Genomic DNA, 26,743 nt, shown 5'->3' on the forward strand with positions numbered 1-26,743 from the left:
TGTAATCCCTGTTTTTCTACCTTGCAGTTGCAGTTAACTAAATGTTGGTGGTCGGACATCCCTCGGACGGTCTGTATTAAACCAAGGGGGGATGTGACGCCCTGGCAAAACCAGGTAGTCACAGATAGGTCCCTGCACAACACCTCTTCCCCACAGGGTTCCACACAGCCGGTCCTGTCCCAACCAAAGTCCCAAAAGCAGACAACCACCCACAGAGCGGTATAGGGCAACCGCCAGGGCCCATAGATCCCACGGGTCAGCGTCAGCGGGCATGGCTCCTCAGGTACACAAAAGGCCGGGAGCGGACTCCCCGCGTATCAGACCGGGAAGTCCACATCTACAACACACCGGTGCAGAGGAACAGACGGCGACCACCATCCTGGGTGGGGGACCAGAAGTACAACCGGCTGCGGCCAGCCACCAGCACCTTGGTTTACCAAAAGACTCGTGTGACCATTTCCGTGTGAGTAACCAAGCATTCCACCCTTGTACGTCCGGGTGCGCCGGCCCCTGTTATTACCATCCCCTGCACAGTGACACTGGGCCCCGGGGCAACCATCCCTACCCGATTTGCCCGTGTCGCACAACCAACGGGGGCAGGTACGATCGCTTGCGATCTCGCTAGCGTGTAAAGCCCGCTTACGTGTCTGTAGGAGCCAGAACGCTTAATGCTTGATAGGGGATCAAATACTTATTACTCTCTGCAAAAAGCAAATAAATATAAATAATTTATACAATATGATTTTCTGGATTTTATTGTTTGATATTCTATCTATCACTGTTAAAATTAACCTACCCTTAAATAAGGGATCAAATAATTATTTCCTTCACTGTAGACTATATTGTGTCTCTAAATTGTGAGGCAGCGGATCTTCAGCGCGCAGGCGCTAATATGTCTAACTGCTTCCGGTCAGGTGGTTTATGGCGCGGTCCCTTTAAACCGCGACACATACAACCCTGAATCACACAGCATATCGTGAGTGCCAGCAAAACTAGCAATACAGGTAATTAAAGACAACAGTATCTTATTTACTTTGTCACCAGTGATATGTTCTCTCGTTAGTATTTTCTCTACAGCAGGTGGTTATACAATAGAGCTTTTCCACCACCTCCCCATCTTCAGAAGCCAGTATAACACTACCTGGCACAGGACATACAGGACAAAGGTTCCTTTATATTGATTTGGTGTTTAATATCTTGTATCTCAATGATAACATACTGTACATCGATTCATTTCAATAATTCATTGGAGGGCACTGTCTTTTCCTCCATTTGTTTGACTGTACTGCAGCCTATAGTGTACATCTATCATATATGGAATGATTAGGGAATGTCACCAGTCTATGCTTCCATTATTAATATTGTCAACTTTTATTTGCATAAGCAAGTCTGCGTCTTCACATTTATATCAATGTACTTATCAACAAAATGTTTGTATATTATATTTACAGTATATATTTATGTATTGTTTATGTTTATTTTCAGCGACTTGTGATCAAGACCAATAAGGTCAAAACCTTACATTTCAAAGTCGCCCGATTTTTTTTTTCTACTCACCTGTATCGTCTCATAAAACTTTTGAATAATCAAAATAAGAGAATGCAGTGAATTAATATGTACCGGTGACAGATAAGCGGGTTTGTTGGATCTCACCGTGTGCGCTCTTGTTGTTGAGGACAGCCATTAGATCAAATACTTGATTAACCTCTTGACAGGGGATTGTGGGAAATGTGTTGATTTGCCTTATATGAACCAGATGTTCAGAGATAACTAAGATGGCCACGGATGACATCATAGACCCTCCCATCAGCATGGATCCACCAGATGATGCCCCTCCCATCAGCATCACCACGGATCCGTCCAATGACGTCATAGACCCGCCTACAATGACGCCCACCAATCAGCTCATGGACTAACATATTGTTCAACCCACTGACCAATGGACACATCCAAGTATGCCCACTGTAAGGCTGACCATGCCCCTTTTCCTAGTTTTATAAGAGCATGTTCTTGAATAAATCAGGCAGTTTTTGGGCCGACCTCGATCGAGGAAAGATGAATATCCGACTGTGTGTCTGATCTCATTTTTCGAGCATGCACTCGATCCCCACCAATTAGAATCAGGCAGTAGGCAACACGAGTGAACCCTGGTTAAGTGTTCACCCTAACATTGTAATGTCTGCCCAGTAGCACAGTCTCAGGATGGCTGTCACAGACAGACTAGAGACTAGCCGCCCACTCAGCAGGATCCCGAGAACCCCAAAACCCTTTAACCCCTGTACAGATATCTGGAATTACTACAAGGTCCCAGAGATCACTGCCTATGAAAGGCTGCAATCCCAAGAAGAGTAGTCGTCAGGCAGGGTCAAACCAGGCAGTACAAAAAGGCTGGAGCTGGAAGCTGATAATTTCACCTGGAAGGCACACACTACCACAGTCAGCCAGTGATACTGTAAGGTCCAGGTCTACCAAGCTTGGTGGATGGGCAGAGACTGCGCTCACCAGAGCTGCTTGTACTGACTCCGCCTCTATCACCACCACCACCCACTGTGGGAATGTGGTGGCACCTGATGGCCTGGTGGTCCCGGAGCAGATATCACAGCCACAGAGTCTGGTGGAGATGTGACAGCTCTGCCATCTTTATGCCCACCACAGTGAGGAGAGGGCAGAAAAGGAGTTGGCACGGTGCTCTGTCACAGTAATGATGCCACTGCAGCAGTGAGAAGAGAGCAGGAGAGGAGCTGGCACGGCGCTTTGGCAAAGTAATGATGCCACCGCCATAGTGAGAAGAGTGCAGGAGAGGAGTTGGCATGGTGCTTTGGCAAAGTAATGATGCCACCGCCATAGTAAGAAGAGAGAAGGAGGGGAGTTGGCACGGTGCTCTGGCACAGTAATAAGACCACCGCCATAGTGAGAAGAGAGCAGGAGAGGAGCTGAAACGGTGGTCTGCCACATTAATGATGCCACTGCACCATAGTGAGAAGAGTGCAGGAGAGGAGTTGGCACGGCGCTTCGGCAAAGTAATGATGCCACCGCCATAGTGATATAAAAAAGCAAAAAAGAGGAATAAATATCATTACTTACAGCAAAGATGGAACTGCAGCTGTGCATTACCTAGGCCAAAAGACTACTACTCCAGCAGGATAGAGCTAAACCCCCACTAGGTGGAGGCATCACAGGTGCAAGAGGAGCAAATCACACACACACTTCCAAAACATGGAGGGGGCGACTGCTGGATGGTAAAACTGCATACTGATGGCTTGCATAGAGCACTGTTCACACATGCAGACGCCCAATCACAAACGATGCCCATACTTTTAGATCAGGCGGGCTGCCAAAGATGGAACTGCAGCTGTATATTACCCAGGCCAAAAGACTACTACTCCAGCCCCCTTTTTGTTAGGCCTTGCTATTAGAGTTCCTGTCACTATGTAGTGCGCAGTTGCGGTATGGCTACAGCAGCTGTATCCTGCTGGAATAGTAGTCTTTTAGCCTGGGCAATATACACTGCAGTTCCATCTGTGCTGTAAGTAATGATATTTATTCCTCTTTTTTGCTTTTGTATATTATATAAAGTGTAGGGACCTACAAGCACGAGTGTTACATCACCGCCGGAGTCTGCTCCAGCGACTTCTGCTCCGATCGCCAGGCAACGCCGTTTTCCTGCCGTGGATGGTGCTGATGATGGGAGAGGAGTCGATGCCAGCAGCACCGGTGGGCGCAGGCTCCGATCATCCACTGGGCTGGGTTATCTTGGGATCTGCAGTACCGCTGGCTGACTGTGGGTGGCATGTGTCTTTCAGCTGAAGTTGCCTGCGTTCAGCTACAGCCAATGGGAAGACACCACACCCTTCTTATTCCCCCTCCTGTCACATGACCACTGCCAGAGATAGTTCTGATTTTCCTGGCTCCTGTTACGTCCTATTCTGTTTGGTTATTCCTGTGTGCTGACTTCTGCGTGTTTTGACTACTCTTCTGCCTACTGTTTTTGTACCTCGCTGCCCGATCCGGATTTGACCTCTGCTACGTTTGCTGAGTACGTCACTGCCTGCCGATTCTGTCCCTATTCCGCAATTCCTGGTTTGACCCTGCCTGACTACTACTCTCATCGGACTGCAGCCTTCCACAGGTAGTGATCTCCAGGGCCCTGTGTAATTCCAAATCCCTGTATAGGGGTTAAAGGGTTTCAGGGTTCTGGGGGTCCTGCTTGGCGAGTGGCTTCCCTCTAGCCTCCCCATTACAGCCAATCTGAGTCTGTGGATCCAGGCAGGCGTTACAATGAGGTTCCCGTGACGAGGGTTGTAGGCTTCCGCCTTATGGCCATAACACTAACAAAAAAAATCATATTTTTTTGTACAGGATATAGCCAGGCCCCTTTTTGTTAGGCCTTGCTATTAGAGTTCCTGTCACTATGTAGTGCGCAGTTGGGGTACAGCTTGGCAGCCCGCCTAATCTAATTGTATGGGCATCGCCTAATAGGCTGCGGGTTTGTGACTTTGCGTCTGCTAGTGTGAACAGTGCTGTATGCAAGCCATGTGTGTGTGCCGCCCCTGTGGATGCAGCCGAGCTGCTCGGATCCGGGTTCGCTGTGGCCCGAGGGTCTCCGGACCCGGGGGTCGTGCGGCAACTCAAATGAAAGGGGTTATTTACAGGGGATAGATATATAGTTTGTAACGCCACCCGTAGTGTACGGTAATTTGGGGAGTACCGCCGCTGCTGTTGGGAGTACCTGGGGTGATGAAGTGGAGCAGCAAGGTGTCGTAGCCCTCCACGGGTAGGAGGGTGCCCCGGGACTCGGTGTGGGATGTCGTTGGATGCAGGGGTCACTCTCGTACTCACTCAGTCAATAAGCAGACGCTAACAACTGGGTAAACCAACTCTCTGGGTGCCGCTGCCGCTGATGGGAGCTCATCCGGGTCCCGTCCCCTATAGTGTTGCCTGGTGATCCGTGACCTGCCTCCTGGCACTAAGTTTAACTTCAACGTGGTGGCCCAGTAGTATGGAACTTGCCGGGCCCCGCTCCCCACTGTGGCTAAGTGTGGAAGCTTGCTATCAGGGCTCAGGGGATTTTCTGGATCGTTTTGGATTGGAAAGTCCTATCCCCCTCGTTGCGCTAATGCCCCGATTCTGGAGCGGGTGGGAACAGATCATAAAGGCTCCGTTCTCCTCAGGTGAATTGTCGGGTTGCCTGAAGGGTGCTTTACACACTGCGACATCACTAGCGATCTCGTTAACGATGTGACACGAGATCGCATATGTGACCGGCGCTATAAAACGACCTATGTGCGATCTCGGTAGATCGCATCTGCGATCTGGCATGTCATGTCGCTAATGAGATCGCTAGCGATGTCGCAACAAGCTACCTGACCTATGGTTTGTGTACCCCATCGTGCCTTCGGCCCCAGACTGGTGATAGTGCAAGGCTGCTGGCCGTCCTCCTCGACAGGTCCAGGCACCTTGCCACAATCCCCTTCGACCAGGGGTCTGACTCCTCTAGGCCCAGACCACCGTCTGTAACCTAGACAGCTTCTCTAGGAGCCACCGCTCCTGGCCTCCTCTCACTCTCTACACTCTCCACACTGACTACACTCCTCACCTTCCCTTCCTGACCCCCCCAGGTGGGCGACTCTATTCCACTCAAGCCGTCCACTGGTGTGTCTGATGGGTGTGGTGCAGGGTGTATCTAGGATTTGATTTGCTGTTGGAGGCAACACTATTTAGATAGGGACCCAGAACCATGAGGGACTTGGAATACTGCACGGAAGGGCAGTTTGTGCAGTACCCTGTGACGACCTGATAGTCCAGGGGCATCACATGTGCAGTTTTATCATCTAGCAGTCGCCCCCTCCATGTTTTGGAAGCGTGTGTGTGATTTGCTCCTCCTGCACCAGTGATGCCTCCACTTAGTGGGGGTTTAGCTGTATCCTGCTGGAGTAGTAGTCTTTTGGCCTGGGCAATATACAGCTGCAGTTCCATCTTCACCGCCATAGTGAGAAGAGAGCAGGAGAGGAGTTGGCACAATGCTCTGTCACAGTAATGATGCCACTGCAGCAGTGAGAAGAGAGCAGTAGAGGAGCTGGCACGGCACTTTGGCAAAGTAATGATGCCGACGCCATAGTAAAAGTGGCGTCACACGCTACGATATATCGGGCGATATGTCGTTGGGGTCACGGATTCCGTGACGCACATCCGTCATCATTCGCGACGTCGTTGCGTGTGACGCCTATGTTTGACTCTGAACGATCGCAAATAGGATGAAAATCGTGGATTGTTGACACATCGTTCATTTTGAAAAAAAATTTGCTTTTGGGGATGCAGGCGACATATTGCTCCGTTTGACACCAGATAATGTTCGCTACGGCAGCAATCACCACATATTGCATGTGCGACGGGGACGGGTGCTATCACACTCGACATCGCTAGCAAAAGCGTTGTTGAGAATTTGCAATAGCACCCACCACCGAGGAATCCATGTACAGTATCAGGCTCCTGATGCCTTTTCCCCTTGATAGTGTCCCTGCCTTGCAATAGTGTCGCGGGCGGAGGAGGGGACGCCGCGCTCTCCCGCTGCTCAGGTCCGGACGCCGTTGCTGCTGCGGCTGCTGCTGCTCAGTGGTGGCTCGAGCGGTGGGCCAGATCCCGGGGACTCGAGCGGCGCTCCTCGCCCGTGAGTGAAAAGGGGATTGATGGTGGGGATTTATTGTTATTATCCGTGACGCCACCCACGGTTGTGGTGATTTTGGTGACACCACCGCTGCTCTGAACGGGGATCCCGGGAGCGGTGACTGGGAGCAGCTTTGTTGTTAGTTCTCCCCTCCGTGGGTAGGGGGGTTGGTTGTCCCGGGGCCCGGTGATGGGGTAGGGATGGATGGCAGGCGGGTTACGGGGCCTGGTGAGGTGCAGGGTCGCAGGGGCAGCGCGGTGCCGCACGGCACGGTGGTACTCACTCAGCCCAATGAAGAAGACACAGTTCTCGGTAAAACACTCGGCTGCATGGACGGGTCCCCCAGACGACTGCGGTGTTGTCTCTCCCGGCAGGTTGGTGGTGACTGCCTTTCCCTTCACCTGTGTACGGTTGTTGGTTCCGATGGGTTCCCACCGGTAACCCGCTCCCCAGCTTGGATATGGGCTGAAGGAGCCCCTCTTTGCCCGCAGGCTCTGGCCCTGAAAAACGGTTGCCTTGGCGGTGGCGGTGTCTCCCTCTGTAGGTTGGACTGTTGCGTTCTGTCGGGACTTGACTGTTTGGAAACCCAGGAGGTCCCCTTCACTAACGGATTCGGCAAATTCACGGCGACTCCTAGCCTTGCCGGGGTCTGAAAGGCCCCTGCCAGATGGTGCTGGCCTCTCTTTGTGTACCGGTCCGGTACCGCTGGGCCACTGCCCGTCCACGGTACCGTCTTACGGTAACTCCGATAGGCCACTCCTGCAGACGGTCACCACCGTCTGCCAACCTTGCTGTCTCGCCCGGGCCACACACCCGGACGCTGTCAGTTTGTTGCTCCTCTACCACACTTTTCCTTCCTCTCACTTTCACTTCTCTAGCTTGACTAACTTCTTTTTCCGCCTCCAGGACTGTGAACTCCTCGGTGGGCGGGACCAACCGCCTGGCCCACCCCCTGGTGTGATCATCAGCCCCTGGAGGAAGGCAACAAGGGTTTTGTGTCTGACTTCGGTGTGCCTGCTGGGAGTGTGGGATGTTGTGGGTGTTGTGCTCTGTGGCCCCTGGCTGGTCCAGGGCGCCACAATAGAACCAAGCCCCAACTTACCGACTCATTGTGTGTGGCATTATGCCCACGGATAGAAGAACCCTGGCTCAAGTCGGCCTTTTCACTTGACACTTGTAGTATGAGACCAATGAAAAGGAGGTTTCCAAATCAAGATGGCCTTTCAAACTTTCTTTATAAATAAAAAAAACAGCACCAAGAGATTGAGACACTGTGTTTTGTATCAGGCCCATGAAGAGGAGATCACTGACTCAAGTTGGCCTTTTCTCCTTAACATTATGAACCTTCATTGAAATACCACCCAGCACCGAGGAACCCTCTCAAAGTGTGTGGTATCAGGTACATGGCATGGGAGGTTCTGGCTCAGGTTGTCCATTACTCTTTGAGATTCATCTTCCTTGCAATACACCGTGTGCAGAATTATTAGGCAAGTTGTATTTTACAGGATTTTTTTTATTACTGATCAACAACTATGTTCTCAATCAACCCAAAATACTCATAAATATCAAAGGTTAATATTTCTGGAAGTTGGAGTGTGGTTTTATTTAGATTTGGCTATCTTAGGAGGATATCTGTTTGTGCAGGTAACTATTACTGTGCAGAATTATTAGGCAACTTAATAAAAAACATATATATTCCCATCTCACTTGTTTATTTTCACCAGGTAAACCAATCTAACTGCACAAAATTTAGAAATAAACATTTCTGACATGCAAAAATAAAACCCCAAAAAATTAGTGACCAATATAGCCACCTTTCTTTATGATGACACTCAGCAGTCGACCATCCATAGATTCTGTCAGTTGCTTGATCTGTTTACGATCAACATTGCGTGCAGGGGCCACCACAGCCTCCAGACACTGTTACGAGAGGTGTACTGTTTTCCTCCCAGTAGATCTCACATTTTATGAGGGACCACAGGTTCTCTATGGGGTTCAGATCAGGTGAACAAGGGGGCCATGTCATTATTTTTTCATCTTTTAGAACTTTACTGGTCAGCCACGCTGTGGAGTAGTTGGATGCATGTGATGGAGCATTGTCCTGCATGAAAATAATGTTTTTCTTAAACGATACTGACTTCTTCCTGTACCACTGTGTGAAGAAGTTGTCTTCCAGAAACTGGCAGTAGGTCTGGGAGTTGAGCTTCACTCCATCCTCAACCCGAAAAGGTCCCACAAGTTCATCTTTGATGATACCAGCCCATACCAGTACCCCACCTCCACCTTGCTGGCATCTGACTGGGAGTGGAGCTCTCTGCCCTTTACTGACCCAGCCTCTGGCCCATCCATCGGGCCCATCAAGAGTCACTCTCATTTCATCAGTCCACAAAATCTTTAAAAATCAGTCTTAAGATATTTCTTGGTCGAGTCTTTATGTTTTATCTTATGTTTCTTGTTCAAAGGTGGTAGTTTTTCAGCCTTCCTTACATTGGCCATGTCCCTTAGTATGGCACACCTTGTGCTTTTTGATACTCCAGTAACGTTGCAGGTCTGAAATATGGCCAAACTGGTAGCAAATGGCATTTTGGCATTTTCCTCAATTCATGGGCAGTTATTTTGTGCCTTTTTTGCCCAACACGCTTCTTGCGACCCTCTTGGCTATTTGCCATGAAACGCTTGATTGTTCGGTGATCACGCTTCAAAAGTTTGTCAATTTCAAGACTGCTGCATCCCTCTGCAAGACATCTCATAATTTTGGACTTTTCAGAGCCCGTCAAATCTCTCTTCTGACCCATTTTTCCAAAGGAAAGGAAGTTACCTAATAATTAAGCATATCTTATATAGGGTGTTGATACCATTACACCGCACCCCTCCTCATTACAGAGATGCACATCACCTAATTTACTTAATTGGTAGTTGGCTCTCAAGCCTATACAGCTTGGAGTAGGACAACATGCATAAAAAGTATCATGTGATCAAAATACTCATTTGCCTAATAATTCTGCACACAGTGTAGTATTCAGCACCAAAGTACTAACAAACTGTGTGTGGCATCAGGCTCTGGCTCAAGTTGCACTTTTCTCCTTAGCAGTATGATCCTTCATTGAAATACCACCCAGCACTGAGGAACCCACTCACAATGTGTGGTATCAGGTACATGGCACAAGAGACCGTGGCTCAGGTTGGCCATTATTCTTTGATGATAAACATCTTCCTTGCAATATTATTCAGTGCCTAAGTATTAATGAACTGTGCGTGGGATCAGGCTCCTGCTTAAGTTGGCCTTTTCTCCTTAACAGTATGAAACTTCATTGAATACCACCCAGCACTGAGGAACCCACTCACAGTGTCTGGTATCAGGCACATGTCATGGGAAACTGTGGCTTAGTTTGGCCATTACTCTTTGATAATAAACATCTTCTTTGCAATAGTATTCAGCGCCAAAGTATTACTGAAGTGTGCGTAGGATCAGGCTCTGGCTCAAGTTGGCCTTTTCTACTTCACAGTATGAATCTTCATTGAATACCACCCAGCACCGAGGAACCCACTCACATTGTGTGGTATCACAGCATTCGGAGGTCCTGGCTCAGGTTGGAAATTACCCTTTGATGGTAAACATCTTCCTTGCCAAAGTATTAATGAACTTTGCGTCGGATCAGGCTCTGGCTCAAGTTGGCCTTTTCTACTTCACAGTATGAATCTTCATTGAATACCACCCAGCACCGAGGAACCCACTCACATTGTGTGGTATCACAGCATTCGGAGGTCCTGGCTCAGGTTGGAAATTACCCTTTGATGGTAAACATCTTCCTTGCCAAAGTATTAATGAACTTTGCGTCGGATCAGGCTCTGGATCAAGTTGGCCTTTTCCCCTTGGTGGTTTACCCTAGTAGGCATTGCAAAGTAGGGTTTAGACTCGACTGGAATCCAGTTAGTGTAAAATAAATTAGGATGTGACTTGAAAAATTGCAATTATACCCCACACCAATGACATATGCATCCAGTGTTGTAGGGAGACATTGGCTCTAGTTGGTCTTTTCCAATTAATGATATGAATCTGTCCTAAGGACTAATCTTAGGGTTCTGCTCTCCAGTTTTTGGAATAGGAGTAGAATAGGTTCGGACCTCATTTCTCCCACGTTAACGATTTCCTCATGACTCGCTACCAGCAGTATTTCGCGATATCCCTGTGATATATGCCAGGCATCTTACATCTGTCCATATGGAGATTTCCTTTTCTTTTGTCACCCTTAGGCACAAAAACTGAGCACGTCAGCCAGTCCCAGGGAATCATAGGGAAAAGCAAACACAGTTCAGTGACTCACACCCCCTATCTCTCTTTTCTCTTCTGAGATGGAGGTGATAAACAGTGACAGAGAGCAGGCTAGACAGTGCCTTATTAACCCTCTCTTCCCATGACGCACATGCTGGCTGCAGGGCGAAATCTGGTCGGTGGTTTACAAGAAAGTGGCGATTGGATGGAGTCAGTTATCTGGACTGACACAAGACACAGACCGGCATCTTCCCAGCAATACCACAGTACCTCCGAAGGTGTTCACAAGGTAAGAGCCCATCCTTACTACTCCGCAGCTCTCCGACAGGTGCATGGAAGGGTCTATGGGATGATGGTTGGTAGTAGTGGCCATAATGGGGGGGTACATAGGTTGATTACTCCATTTTTTTTTTCCATTATATGTGAATTGTGATGAAAAAAAGTTGATGGGTGTAAAGTGTAAGAGCAGATATAATGGGTAAAATGCATTGAGTTTGTGATGTAGCAGAGCGGATTGTCACTCTTTAAATGACAGCGTTCTATAATGCTCTGCTACATCTGTACATAGGCATTAGCGATTAATGACTATTATATACAGACTAATAGGTCATCTTTGGGGTTTGCATCTTGTACACATCACAATTACTGCTGCAGTCCCATGTAAAAGCTATCAAAACAGATGGAAAAATAGTGGAAGCTGCATATACAGAAGGGGTATAGGTTCCAGTTCTTTAAAAATTGTTTATATCCCTAAAGGTTAAAGGCAAGTGGTGACATGACCCCATTCTAATATTAAGGAGTAACCCGCTTATCCAGCCCATAACCAGAAATCTATAGGGAGTGTCAAATAGCCTCTGGGAAACAGTCATCAGGAAGATTGTATTATATTTGTGTGATATGATTGTGTCCATGGGGATAAGTGGCGCCATTGGTGTCCGGTCGCTGCTTATCTCCCCCCAATTAAATTGCATGCACCTTCTGCTAGAAACAACATGCATGATAATGGACAAAACAAGCTAATCCAAAATAAATTCTATAGCCAGAATAGAAAAATTGTATGAAAAGAAAGGAAGAAAAAGCAGGGGAGGATAAAAGGGAGGAATCGGGGGAATAAAGGTACATATTATACAAAGAGTTTATATTCCAAGGATTCTCCAAAAGAAATCCAATAATGACAGGATTTGAGCAATTTATCATTAGTCCCTTAGAGAGAAGCTGTGATGTCTTCATTTGGCATCACTCACTGCACTTTCAAAAGTCAAAGTTTTAGTGAGGAAGGTTCTTTTTGTTTCCACAAAAATGGAGTTTTAGCAGTGTTTAATAGATAACGTACTACCTGGGATGTAACTAGGGTCTTATGGTCCCCATGGCAACTTTTGGACCTGGAACCCCCCACCACCTGCTTTCTTTGCTCGAATACCACCGTGACATTGTCCCCTCTGTGCTTCACTATATTAATAATGTCCCTTTCTTTGCCTCTATGTATTAATAATGACCTCTTCTGTGCCTTTTTATATTAATAATACTCCCTTTATTGTCTTTATATGCTTACTCCAACAATGAGCACCCGGGCTCTGCTTTTTCTTCCTGCAGTCTGCGGTGCTTAGCAGGTGGCACGATGAAGAAATGTCAGTGTGCCACCTGACATCTTACTCTCACACCTGATGTCTTACTCCCACACCTGATGTCTTACTCCCACACCTGACGTCTTACTCCCACACCTTACATCTTACTCCAACACCTGATGTCTTACTCCTACACCTGACGTCTTACTCCCACACCTGACGTCTTACTCCCACACCTGACATCTTACTCCCACACCTGACGTCTTACTCCCACACCTGATGTCTTACTCCCACACCTGATGTCTTACTCCCACACCTGATGTCTTACTCCCACACCTGACGTCTTACTCTCACACCTGATGTCTTACTCCCACACCTGATGTCTTACTCCCACACCTGATGTCTTACTCCCACACCTGACGTCTTACTCCCACACCTTACATCTTACTCCAACACCTGATGTCTTACTCCTACACCTGACGTCTTACTCCCACACCTGACGTCTTACTCCCACACCTGACATCTTACTCCCACACCTGACGTCTTACTCCCACACCTGACGTCTTACTCCCACACCTGATGTCTTACTCCCACACCTGATGTCTTACTCCCACACCTGACGTCTTACTCCCACACCTGATGTCTTACTCCCACACCTGACATCTTACTCCCACACCTGATGTCTTACTCCCACACCTGACATATTACTCCCACACCTGATGTCTTACTCCCACACCTGATGTCTTACTCCCACACCTGACGTCTTACTCCCACACCTGACGTCTTACTCCCACACCTGACGTCTTACTCTCACACCTGATGTCTTACTCCCACACCTGATGTCTTACTCCCACACCTGACGTCTTACTCTCACACCTGATGTCTTACTCCCACACCTGACGTCTTACTCCCACACCTTACATCTTACTCCCACACCTGATGTCTTACTCCTACACCTGACATCTTACTCCCACACCTGACGTCTTACTCCCACACCTGACGTCTTACTCCCACACCTGACATCTTACTCCCACACCTGACGTCTTACTCCCACACCTGACGTCTTACTCCCACACCTGACGTCTTACTCCCACACCTGATGTCTTACTCCCACACCTGATGTCTTACTCTCACACCTGATGTCTTACTCCCACACCTGACATCTTACTCCCACACCTGACGTCTTACTCCCACACCTGATGTCTTACTCCCACACCTGATGTCTTACTCTCTCACCTGATGTCTTACTCCCACACCTGACATCTTACTCCCACACCTGACATCTTACTCCCACACCTGATGTCTTACTCCCACACCTGACATCTTACCCCCACACCTGACATCTTACTCTCACACCTGATGTCTTACTCCCACACCTGATGTCTTACTCTCACACCTGACGTTTTACTCTCACACCTGACATCTTAAGCCAGCTTTACACGTTACAATTTCTCAGTCAGCGGGATAGGCCAGTTGGTGTACTCCTTAGAGAAAGTGGCAGGAGAAATAATGTGGGAGTCATGGTTCATAAGGATGGATGGTATGGAGGTTATAACTCATAAGGACGGACATGGTGGAGGTTATAGTTCATAAGAACGGATGGCTTTGCAGCTTTAGATCCCAAGAACAGATAGTGTGGAGATTATAGAGTGAACGGTGTGTCGGTTATAGATCATAAGGTGTGATGGTGTATAATAGTTCACGAAGACTGATGGAGTGGAGGTAATATTTTTAGAGGGGGAAGGGGACAGAGTATAGGCTATGCACCATAAGACAGTGTGTGAGGCATATTTTCTTTAGGGAACACAGGAGCAATTATTTATTCACATAAGCAGTTACGGTATTTTTATTATGGACTATTGTAATGCTACTGTTACTTTTAAAGGGAATCTGTCACCAGGTTTTTGCTATCCCATCTGCGAGCAGCATTATGTAGAGACAGAGATGCTGATTCCAGTGATGTGTCACTTATTGGGCTGATTGCTGTCATTTTGATAAAATCACTGTTTTCTTTGCTGCATATCTAGCATTTATTTGAATGTGGAGTTGTATACGCCGCCCACATCACTGACTGGCAGCTTTCTGCCCATATACAGTGTACACAGAAAGCTGTCAATCAGTGAAGGGGGCGGGGTTATACAGCACTGATGAATATGCTGGACTACCTGGCAGCAGGTCCAATAGTCCTCTAATGATAATCTCCTGCTGATTAATCAGTGATTTTATCAAAACTACACAAAGTATCCCAAAAATTGGCATATCTCTAGAATCAGGATCTCTGTCTCTACATTATGCTGCTGTCAGATTAGGTGGCAAAAACCTGGTGACAAATTCCCTTTAAGGCATCATGTTGGGATGTGCAGCAGAAGAATGGAGAATCAGGAAGTCTACATTCATGAGATGTAGATGTCCAAAGTCATTATGGCAAAGGAATGAGAATGACTTCTAGCAAAGAAAATGTTATTGGAGTGTAAATGTTTATTTGTGATACTGTCTTCTTTTAATAAGTACTGTGGTTATCGTATGGTCCATCACATCGTATGGTCTGAGGATGACTTGTAGCAATAACTTCCAGTATCTTTTTACCATTGTAAGAACATACTAGGAGTTGCAGTTATATGTTATACCAATGTCAGGGCTGACCTGACATTGCAGTTGATCACTGAACTACTCTTGTGTTCATGCACTGAAGGTGGTTCTGGTGATTTATCCACATACTGATGTGGTTGGTTCCAGTGATTTATTGAAGTACTGATGGTGGTTCTGGTGATGTCTTCATGTACTGAATGTGTTTTTGGTGCTGTATCCCTGTACTGATGGTGATTCTAGTGTTGTATTCCTTCTCAGCAGACACTGATTTATTCTATATACTATAATACTACAATTTTGTGATATTGCAGTATATAATATACGTGATCAGATGATCACAGGGTCAAGTCTCCTAGGGGAACTATATAAAAATGAATGCCAGAATTGCTTTGGTTCACTGTTGGTTTAAATTGCATTACAGAGAAGGGCACCATATAAATATTTGCCTCAAGCAGCAGAAAAGTTAGAATTGGCCCTACGTAGAAAAAAGCAGAAATAGATACAGAGAGAGGCAAAGTAAAGTCAGTAATTTACAGGTTACACGCCAAACAACCCCCCAAAAGCTGGCAAGCAAAAAGATATGTTTATTCCCTTACCAATATATCACATAATCAGGGCGGATTCTAGATATTCTTCTGCCTGAGGCAAAAATTTGAACTGGTACAGCTCACTGCAGTGTAAAACACACCTGCAGTGAACATCATTGCCTTTTGGGTTTTGCTTTTCAGGTATTCATTGTATAGTAAAGATGACATGTGAACATCTCTAGGTCCGTGTGATTAAAGCGATAACAAACTGTCATATATTTTTTTTTTTAAAAGGTATTGGCTAATATGTGATGTCACCATCAGTACATGAATGCATCACAAAAACAACATCAATACAACACCACAGCTACCATCAGTACTTACATACTGCAGGTAAACTTAAAGGAGTTGTCACTTTTCAGAAAATCCCAGTCCTCGAGCTAACAAACTGATTCATATACTAATGATGGTTCTGGTACTGTGTTCATGTACTGATCGTTGGTTTGATGGTGTATTCATGTACTGATCGTAGTTTGTATGGTTTATTAATGTATTTCGTATTCTGGTGATGTTTTCCTGCCTGATTGTGGTTCTGTTAATATATTGATGGTTGTTCTGGTGTTGTATTTATGTACTGATGGTGGATCTAGTGCTATATTCCTGTACAGATGGTGATTCTGGTACTGTATTCTAGACAGTGATTTGTTCTATAGACTGCAATATTGTGGTATTGCAGTATATAGTATAAGTGAACAGACAATTACATAGACAAGAGGACTAATTAATAATGAACACAGTAACAACAAAACCCAAAAAGCAATGATGGAATTATAAAGTTGGTAAATTTTGAGATTACACTTCAAAAAAATCACCCAAAATCTGATCAGTTAAAGGCAGATCCCAAAGATGTGTTTAATCTTTTGCTGACATATGACATAACTAGGACCGATTCCAGCTTTTCTGCTGCTTGGGGCGAAAATAGGAATGGTGACCTCTCTACAGTGCATTATAAACCTGCAGTGAATAAATACAATTATGTCATTGTTCTTTAGGTTTTCTTTTTAAGGTAGTCATTGAATGGTAAAAGTGACCTGTGAACATGATTATTCAGGTCAGTGCAACTACGGTGATACTAAACTTTCAGAGATTAATTTTCTTGGTAAAAAGGAAAAGTATGATTTGTTATTCCACCATCATCGGCACCTCCATCAGTACATGAATACATCACCATAACCACAATCAATACAAGAAACAGCACCAGAACCACCATGAGTACATAAATACAGCAACAGGCTTAAAGGTGTTGTCCCTTTTCAGAATATTACAGTCCCTGTAGTTTGTTATAAAAAGAAAACAAATTGTACCTGCTCCTGTATCTGGAGTTCATTGCTGCGTTAATGACATGTCGACAGTGTGGGAGATGATCAGTGAGCTTTGTCACCAATGCTGCAGCCAATTCCAGTTTCCAGGAGCAGCAGTGGAAACTCAACACTGGACCCGGGATGGTGAGTAAAAAGTTTGTCTTTTTTATAACAAACTAAGCTAGTAGACCAGAATTTTGTGAAGTGGGACAACACTTTTAATGAAGTAATCAATTGCAATGTCAGATCAGTCCCATATACATTTGTATCTTATGAACCGTTGCTTACAACTCCTAGCATGTCCTTAACAATGATAAACAGAAACTGGGAGTTGTTACCAGCAGTCATCAAACTGTAGACCATAGAGGAACCATAGTGCTGCTTAGATACAGGCAGTAGCACAAATATACACTTACATTCAGATACCTTATAGGTAACATTTACTCTAATTGGACTCCTTCCCTTTCTTCTCCATGTGGTGGAGACACTAAATTGACTTTTGACATCCACAACTCGTTTCTGAACATTTCCATCTCCTCATCTTCAAATGCACATCTTAAAATGGTGCTCTTAAAAATAAGTGTAATTTTAATGCTCCTGAATATTTCCCCCTCACTGTCCTCTCCTATGAATTATTGCCTCCACACCATGCACCCTTATGAACTATAAATGCCATTCTATCCTCTCCTAAGAACGTTGTCCTACATATCATCCTTCATTTGTACTATCCCCCTTTATGAACTGGAACTACCACAGTGTTAACCCATATTAGCAGTAACTGTATGGCCAACAAGCTGCCACTCTCCATACTGTCCCTCACATGCTGCCCCTCTCCATATTGTCCCTCACATGCTGCCCCTCTCCATTCTGACCCCACATGCTGTTCCTTCTGCATACTGTCCCTCACATGCTGCCCCTCTCCATACTGTCCCTCACATGCTGCCCCTCTCCATACTGTCCCTCACATGCTGTCCCTCTCCATACTGACCCCACATGCTGTTCCTTCTCCATACTGTCCCTCACATGCTGCCCCTCTCCATACTGACCCCACATGCTGTTCCTTCTCCATACTGTCCCTCACATGCTGCCCCTCTCCATACTGACCCCACATGCTGTTCCTTCTCCATACTGTCCCACACATGTTGCCCCCACTTCATACTGTCCCCCACAAAGTGCCCACTCTTTATGCTATTCCCCCACAATAAACTCACATTTCCCTTCTTGAATCCTGTCCCCCTATATTGCCCACTCACACTAACACCACACTCTCCCTCCCCTGTTTAATAAGTCTTCTTTATCTTTGGTTCCAATGGTGCGCCTACCATCTTGTCTTCTTCTGTGGATTATGCCTCTGCAGGACAGTTGTTACATACACAGTGTGATGAGGTGACCTCATCGTGCCACTGCATGTCAGAATGGGTGACTGATAGGCACACCTCCTGTGATGTACCAGCATTGCCCATGTTTTAAATTGTATTCGCATCTGCAGTGTGAACTTAATTGATTACAGACAGTTGGAACCATTGCTCTCCCTATTCTTCAAGATGGCTGTCAGAGTAACAGATGGCTCGGAGACCCAAGTGAGTTCCACTCCTGGGGGTGGCTCAGACCGTAGCCTTAAGGGAGATACCGTATTTTTCAGATTATAAAAAGCACTTTTCCTCACAAAAAAAATTTGGTGCGTCTTACAATCTGAATGTGGCTTGCCGGGAGGTGGAGAACGGGCACTGTGCTCGCGGGGGGATCCCATACTGGTGGCAGGGGACCTTGCTGGCTTTGTGGAGCAGTGCGATGCAGTGTCCTAGATGCTCTGTCGGTGAGCTTCAAAGAGATGGCGCCCAGAGTCGGCGCATACGCAGCTTGAGCTCTCGGCTCGAGATCTTATACGTGCACGCGCCGCCTCCGGCCCATTGATCTCCCAGTAGCAGACTTAAGGAAAATTGTGCCTGGAGGTAGAGCGTGTGTAGATGAGATCTCAGCTTGTCATTGAGCTAAGAGCTTAATCAGCCTATTTTTGAACCGAACCGCCGACAGAGCATCTGGGACACCCGCCACACCACCCTGTTCCACACAGCCAGCATGGCCCACGCAGCCAGGACAGTCCCCACAGCCAGCACAGCTCCCGCAACCAGCACAGCCCCTGCAGCCAACCCAGCATAGTCCTACTCCAGCACTGTCCCTGCCTCCTGTGACCCCGCTCCACCACTGCTGGTGCCCCCCTTTCGATAAGACACCACTGGAGTATAGGACAGATCCCCTTTTCTAACTTTTATTTCTCTAAATTTGGGGTGCATCTTATAATCCGGTGTGTCTTATAAAATGAAAACTATGGTACTTATCACAATTTTTGTTTTTGTTTGTCCAACCACTTTTTCAGAATTGACCACAGGTTCTCAATGGGATTGATATCTATCTAGGGAGTTTTGTGACCAAGGACCTACATTTAAATGTTTTGTTCACAAAGCTGTGGCACCCCTGTGGCTCTAGTCGCCACAGGGTATTGCACCTCAGTTAAGGTGCGATATTCGCCTCGGGTAAGGAGGGGGTTAATCACCGGTGTTCCACATTCACACTTTACATACAGCTTGGGAGCCTTCTCGCTGGGGAGCTAGAATAGGGTAGGCAGGGGGTTGGCCATCACAAGGCATGGGAATTTCCCGGTCACTAGGACAAACACCTGGGGGGCGGGTTCCACTTGGGGTAGAAGTAGGAGCAACTCACACAATCTTTAGTCAGTCTACCGGGGACATCAATTCTGGTGTCACAATACCCCCATCTTCTCTTCATCTTTTTCTCTCACGGGGCCTAGGTTTGGAGCTGAACACTCAGCCCAGGTTCCTCATTGCTCATTGCAACTCTTACAAAGAACCTTTTTCAAACACAGGTGGCTTCTTCCAACTTATCCGAGGCCGACGGGGCCCATCACAGCGGTGACCAGTGCTACTGCAGCAGCAACCTGGTTACTTAAAGAACTGTGAGTAAAGACACCTGGAAGCGTAGCGGCCGACTCGGACTCTTATTTCCGGCACTGTCGCCCCGAACCTCGGCGCCAACAGCCACCGCCACTACCCCTAGTCCCCTTATCATCCTCCATGGGGCCCGCTCCACCTGTGGAGAGCCATACCACCTCAGCTGCTACTACCAGCCGCCCTGGAGGACAGCGACAGCAGCTGCGGCTAATCCCTGGCCGTGTACTGCAGGTGGCATCACGACAATCATTCCCAACCTCCACCTCCTATACCCTTTTATTGTGGACACCTCGGGGCTTGAAACCGGACAGGCCACCGCGACATCCCAGACCTCTGCACCGGCCCAGTGACGAGTAACAGGTACGAGAACAGACCTGAACCCCCTGCCCTCTGGGTCCCACAAAGCCACTTAGTTATCACTTTTGTCTTATTACATGGTCTCCATCATGCTGGAAAAAGCATTGTTCATCACCAAATTGCTCCTTAATAGCTGGGAGAAGATGCTACTAGAGGGTGATTAGCTCTTATTCTTTATTTATGGCAGTGTTCTACGACAAATTTGTGAGTGAGCCCACGTCATGGATAAAAACCAATCCCAAACATAAATGGTCTCAGGATAGTTTATTGTTGGCTTGACATAGGACTCATGGTAGTGCTCACGTTTTCTTTTCTGGACAATCATTCTTCCAGATGTTCCAAAAAGTTTGAAGGGCTTCATCATAGAAAGGCCAAGGCCGCACGGGGATACTGCGCGTCTTTGTATGACACTTGGCTCACTCGTAGCACAGTGGGAGCTGAGTATCATGCGGGGGTCATTGCAACTGTGGTCCGATCATGCGATCAGACCACAGCTGCGGGGGGTGGGCCGGTGCTGAAGAGGGGAGGGAGGGATTTATCTCACTGCGAGCGCAGTGCATTGTTTCTCTCGCCCCATAGACCTGAATGTTTCCTCTTCGCAAAATTATAGACTAAAGGCCCCATCACACGCTACGATATATCTAACGATATGTCGGCGGGGTCACGGAATTTGTGACGACCCAGGAACGACGAACACAGCTACCTGCGTCCCGCCGGCAATGCGGAAGGAAGGAGGTGGGCGGGATGTTACGTCCCGCTCATCTCCGCTCCTCCGCTTCTATTGTCCGGCCGCTGTGTGACGTCGCTGTGACGCCGAACGTCCCTCCCCCTTCTGGTAGAGGATGTTTGCCGCCCACAGCGACGTCGTTAGGGAGGTAAGTACGTGTGACGGGGTTAACGACTTTGTGCGCCACGGGCAACAAATTGCCCGTGACGCACAAACGACGGGGGCGGGTGCGATCGCACGATAGATCGTACCGTGTAACGCCGCCTTAATATCCCTCCTGAATGGGGATCTCAAATTATTGTCTAAAATTCTTGCTAACATGTAATTAATTCTGCAATTAATTCATAGGAACCATAGCTCCTGGGCAGAGGTAAAAAAGTATATAGACATTACAGCAAAGGATCGCACATAATTCTGTCTTTAATGTAAATTTTTCTTAAACAAACATGCAGGGAAATATTTAACTCACAAAAAGAATCATCTACCTTTTTACCTTTTTTTTTGGCCAGAAAATGCAGATTTAGTGTATAAATGTCAGCACCAAATATGCATATCTTGGCAAATAAGTGCACAAAATTTGATGCCGTTTAGGTGCAGTTTTTTTACTAGGAGATGAAAATTTGGTGCAAACATCGGGTGCAGACATTTCAGCACCAAATGTGCATCTCCTGCCAGAAAACCGCACCGACACAGTGTCAAAATTGCTTTTTGTTTCTTTGGTTTTTTTTTCCAAGAGATGCAGATTTGGTGCTGGTATTTATATACCAATTTCCTACGCCAAATCTGCATCTCCTAGCAAAAAAGTGCATAATACCGCTTCATGTTTTCATATGGGTTTTTTTTGCTAGGAGATGTAGATTTGTTGCAGGAATTTGGTGTATAAATTTCAACACCAAATCTGCCTCTCTTGGCTAACAAAATGTGGTTTTCTATCAGGAAATGCAAGTTTGATTGAATTTAGTTTACCTGAGGTAAGGTCACTGAGTTCAATCAGTTCACCTGCAGTCACAGATGGGGTACCGTGGGAATCTCCACCTCTAACCACAGTTAAACTCAGTGACATCACCACTCACAGCTGTGACTCAGTCAGTCTCTGCCTGGAGCTGCAGCATGTGGTTAGGTCCTGTAATGTGCCCTTATGCTGCAACTTCAGGATGTAGCAGAGCCGGGATTGTGGGACCTTGTGTGGATTATGTTGAACTTGGTTGTTTGAGGTGAATAAATTGTAGAAAGAGGGTTGGGTTTTTTTTTGTATTTTAATTCAAATAAAGATTTTTTCAGTGATTTGTTTTCACTTCAGGATTAGTAATGGGGAGGAGTCTCATAGACGCCTTACTAGTCTAGGGCTTAGTGGCAGCTGTTAGCTGTCATTAACCCCTTATATTGTTAATGCTGGCCATAAATTTACTGTGATGCAATCTAATAATCGTGCATCTACCTTAAACTGTCTGCAGTCCAAATTATGAGTCAATTGTGGTAGCATGCATACCACTCTCTTTCACACACACCAGAGACGTACTCGGATATGAATAGAAAGTAAGACTGATTTAATCCGGAAGTTGGACAAACATTTAAACGGAGTTATTGGCTAGGTGCCAAGAATACGTAACACGTCTCCTATTGTATAAAATAGAACAGCTTATTCTGTGATATTACAATTTACTGTAATGTGCTTGGTTCCTCATTTATATTAAGCAATGTCAGCATGATTCACTTGTGACAAGACTCTGACTGTCTGAGTCTTATAACAAAGAGATATATGTGTGGTACAGTTCAAATACCATCTTAAATCCTGTTCTTTTTGGATATCTCCATATAACTCTTATATACTCAGAATAGTTCATAATCTTGTCCATAACAGTCCCCCCTTTGGAGATAGCCAAAAGTCTTTCCTTACTTTTCCAGAGTCTATTGATCTGTCCTAATGCCGATGGTTACCTCACTCACATACGAGATAACCCATCCCTTGTGGATAAATCTCCCCACCCAACAGACTATGCATAGGAAGCCAGATCCTGACCGTATTCTCTAAACTGTTCTCATGGCTATGTTCCGCTGGCACACGTTATTCAGGAAGGGGGAACGTGGCAATAGTCCTCTAATTGGCTAATATTTATCAGGGTTGGTTTTACTCAGAGTCTCATGCTCCTCAGTCCTCAGGCGGTAATGGTGGGACATCATCAAAGGTGGGATGCACAGTCGTCTTCTGGTCCACATGCTTAGATATCATCGTCCTGGCACAAAGTATCGGGTAGAAGAAGGAAGACAGCCATCTCCTGGTCTCAGGTCCGACATCTCTTTGTTGTGGAATGCATGGATCTTCGTCCGAAAGAAAAAGAGTGAGAAAAGAGAGAGGAAGAGAGAGAGAAAGATTGAGAAGAGAGGAAGAGAGAGAGAAAGATTGAGGAAAGAGAGAGAAAGATTGAGAAAAAGAGAGAGGAAAAGAGGAGAGAGAGAAAAAGAGAGAAAAAGAAAAGAGAAAAATCTAGATCTGGTTGGATCTGGAGGAGAAAACTCAAAACGTATATTAGGCAAATGTTTAGTTAAACAAACAACAAGCTTAGTTGAAGTATCTGGGGGTACTTCTAAACAGGATTTCATAGGGTCTCAACCTAGTGGTCCCTGCTGGAGTGTGTCTGACACTGAACAATGCAAGGGGAAGACTCTCATGCCCTTGCTTTCTACACCGCCCCATCATCCCAACCTTCTCTCTATTCTGTGGCTGGTATGGGGTGTGTAGAGTCAGTTCTGTGTCTAAGGCCTGCCAAATTTCTTTAGCTGGCAGTAAAAGCAGGTCACTAGCCACTTTCTATGGTCTCCGGGAGCCCACAGCTGCACCCTATCTCAGTCCTCTTCTTCTTCTGAGACTTGCTCTTGTAGGGTCAGGACAATGTTTTCTCAAGACTTTCCATCTTTCCTTTCTTCTTCACATCGGGGTCATTCAAAGAGCACAGATTGACTGACTGTTTCTTTGGTAAGTGGTCTTGGGGCTTCTTTGGATGTTCTGTCAGTGAGGGCACTTCTTACTGCTTCCCTTGACTCCTCCAATGTGGGCCTCAACCCTGCTCACCGCGACTCTGTCTGGCAATAGCAAAGCTTCCATCCGTTCTTCTATGGCCTCATGGCGGCATACAGTTCCATTGGCAGTGATCAAGTCTCTTGTCCTCCATACAGAGTAGATGCTGGCTGCCATCTTGCAGGCTTCAGCGAGAGCACATACATCTGCTTCTTCACAGACAGGCATGCGGGTAGCGACTGCTCTATCAGCACAGCGTCTTCTGCTACCACCACCATACCCATGTGGAACCGTCTTCTTGATGCACATCTTGATCCATCCGCAAAGGGTAACCCAGGGTCCCAGTCAGGGTCCAAAGGTGTATCCGATCACTGTATCGAATCCAGAGTTTCCTCAGCTATGCCAGAGTCGACTACCTCTTCCACCAAGGTGTCAGAGGTGGGACACTCCCCCCTTGGAAGAGGGAGAAGTTTAGCAGGATTAAGGACCCCACTCCGGGAGATGGTGACTTTGTCAGGGAGCAGTTTGTCACTGGTGCTTTAGGTAGGTGTTCAATCTGGCTGAGTAGTAGTAGTCAAAGGCCTGCTGTCTTCCTCCATGGCAAACAGGTAGAATGACTTCTGGGCTGGAGATGACATGATGATACTCTTCGGGTGACTGTGAATGCAGCACATCCGTATGTGGGGTGATCTTGTAAGCCCCTAGATTCATCTCCATACGTCTTTCCCCTTGAATATGTAATCAGGTGTTACCAGGTGTTACCAGCTGTAGTTTGTTTGCATATGGGCTCTCGGAGACCTGATACAAAGGACTATACCCAGGTTTGTAAGAGAGGGCAATGGGTGTAACTTGGGGTCAGGAGAACACTCAAATTCTAAAAAGTAAGATCCCCTAAAACCCCAGGGAAAGAGAAAGGAGCACAAGAGTGTTTGGAAACTAGCAAGCAGCACCCCCTATCTACATACACACAACTAGAAACAGCAGTGGAGCGTACCTACTCTACCTCTCCTGTACTGACCCTGTAACTGGGGGCCCTGCACTCTCCCTCATTCCGACGGTAGACCTGATGGTGGTCAGGGTCGAGCCTCCAGCGTATCCCTATCTCCTGTCAGACCCTGCAAACTAAGACACAAAGGGTTACTGGGTGCTGCCAACAAAAACCCTAATATATGCCAACTCCTGATGATCAAAGTCCCCTTAGGACCACATGATCCTCCACTCTCTATACCAGGGAACTTTTGTGCAATATACCAGGCAGGATAACATACAAGCGAGAATATCTCAAAATTAGGCTAAGTAACAACTGTCATAGGCAGAAAAATATTCACTGTCCACCAGGACTAATAGTGAGCAGTCTCTTGATATGATCTAATAAATTGTATACCAGGTACAGCAAAAACAAATATGCAAAAGTGAAAGGAAAAGGTTTCCACAGGACTATCAGCAATATCCTCTGCTAAGGTTCATTAGTGGGAACACAATGGGGCACAACTGCATATATGACCAAAAACGGAGTGTGTTTCAGGTCCCTATGTCCCCCTCTGCAGCCTCTGCTGCATCAGCAATAAACAGAGCAGTGGCTTTGGCTGCTGAAACAAAAATAGGGAACTGGGTGTCGGCTGGACTAAATTGGCGTCAAAAGATGAACTATGTAGTGTCTGAGTTAAAACGGCCGCTAAAAGATAATTACCGATAAGAAACAACCGCTAAAAGAGGAAGTAGGTGTTGGCCAAAAATGGCGTCTGAAGAGGCCTGGGAGGGAGGGACATGGGGACAAGGAGGTATTCAATCTGTCACCGGGAATATGGATTATATGGGGACCCCTGGGCTGACCCTGTAACTAGGGACCCTGTGCTTGCCCTCATCTCGACGGTAGACCTAATGGTGGTCAGGGCCGAGCCTCCAGCGTATCCCTATCTCCTGTTAGACCCTGATAACTATCCCCATACCATACCCTACCCAGGGCTGGGCAAAACACTGAGTGACAGAAATAAATCTACATTCAGGACAGGAAATAATGGGGTGGGCTTACGTGGACACAGTGCTCCACAGACAGTACACAAGTCCACCCTATATATCAGCTTATATCATCTTATTTTCACAGACAGGTAAAATACACATAGTGTAGTTACTAGATTCAGAATTACATCTCTTAAAATCATCTCAATACTTTCACTATATTGACATTCAATATAACATCCTGTACCTTCAATCAATTCTCATCTAATCTCCCCCCCCTTAGGAGAATTCTCTTTTTCAACATACGTGTGTCATTACAATTAAACTTCACAGAAGATGAAATAGAAACTAACACTTCTCTTTTTTTTTTCCAATTTCAATTCTCCTACGGTGTTTCACACCAAAAACTGCGTACATTATACATACAAACGTCTCCAGGAAAACCTAGAGCACCAGTGACACTTGGGTGATAATAAAGTACACTCACCCTTACTGTAACACTGTAAACCTGGTTCCATTACTGGACAGAAAGAATCCCCAGCTTTAATTTGGGTGAGCCCATACAAATCAGCATATGTGGCAGAGTGGGTCTTCTGGATTTGGCACATCTGGGATGCAAATCAGGATCAGGGAGAGAATTCACAATACATACACCTCCATGAGGACGGACCATCCAATACTCAATAAATCTGATTATGGCCAAAGTTTAGGGTTCTCCCCCAATGTATTCAATTCT

General features: G+C 46.4%; 1 protein-coding gene across 1 annotated transcript in view; it reads left to right on the top strand.

Moving 5' to 3' along the window:
- Nucleotides 1-11,140: 11,140 nt before the first annotated feature.
- The window catches only part of SLC18A1 (solute carrier family 18 member A1), a 118,157-nt gene continuing 102,554 nt past the window's right edge, over nt 11,141-26,743 (top strand). Inside the window, exon 1 of the mRNA XM_075343061.1 lies at nt 11,141-11,226. The gene's annotated coding sequence lies outside the window, so the exon portion shown is untranslated. The remainder of the gene's footprint in view (nt 11,227-26,743) is intronic.

The sequence above is a fragment of the Anomaloglossus baeobatrachus genome, chromosome 4 (assembly GCF_048569485.1).
Source record: "Anomaloglossus baeobatrachus isolate aAnoBae1 chromosome 4, aAnoBae1.hap1, whole genome shotgun sequence".
Lineage (NCBI taxonomy): Eukaryota > Metazoa > Chordata > Amphibia > Anura > Aromobatidae > Anomaloglossus > Anomaloglossus baeobatrachus.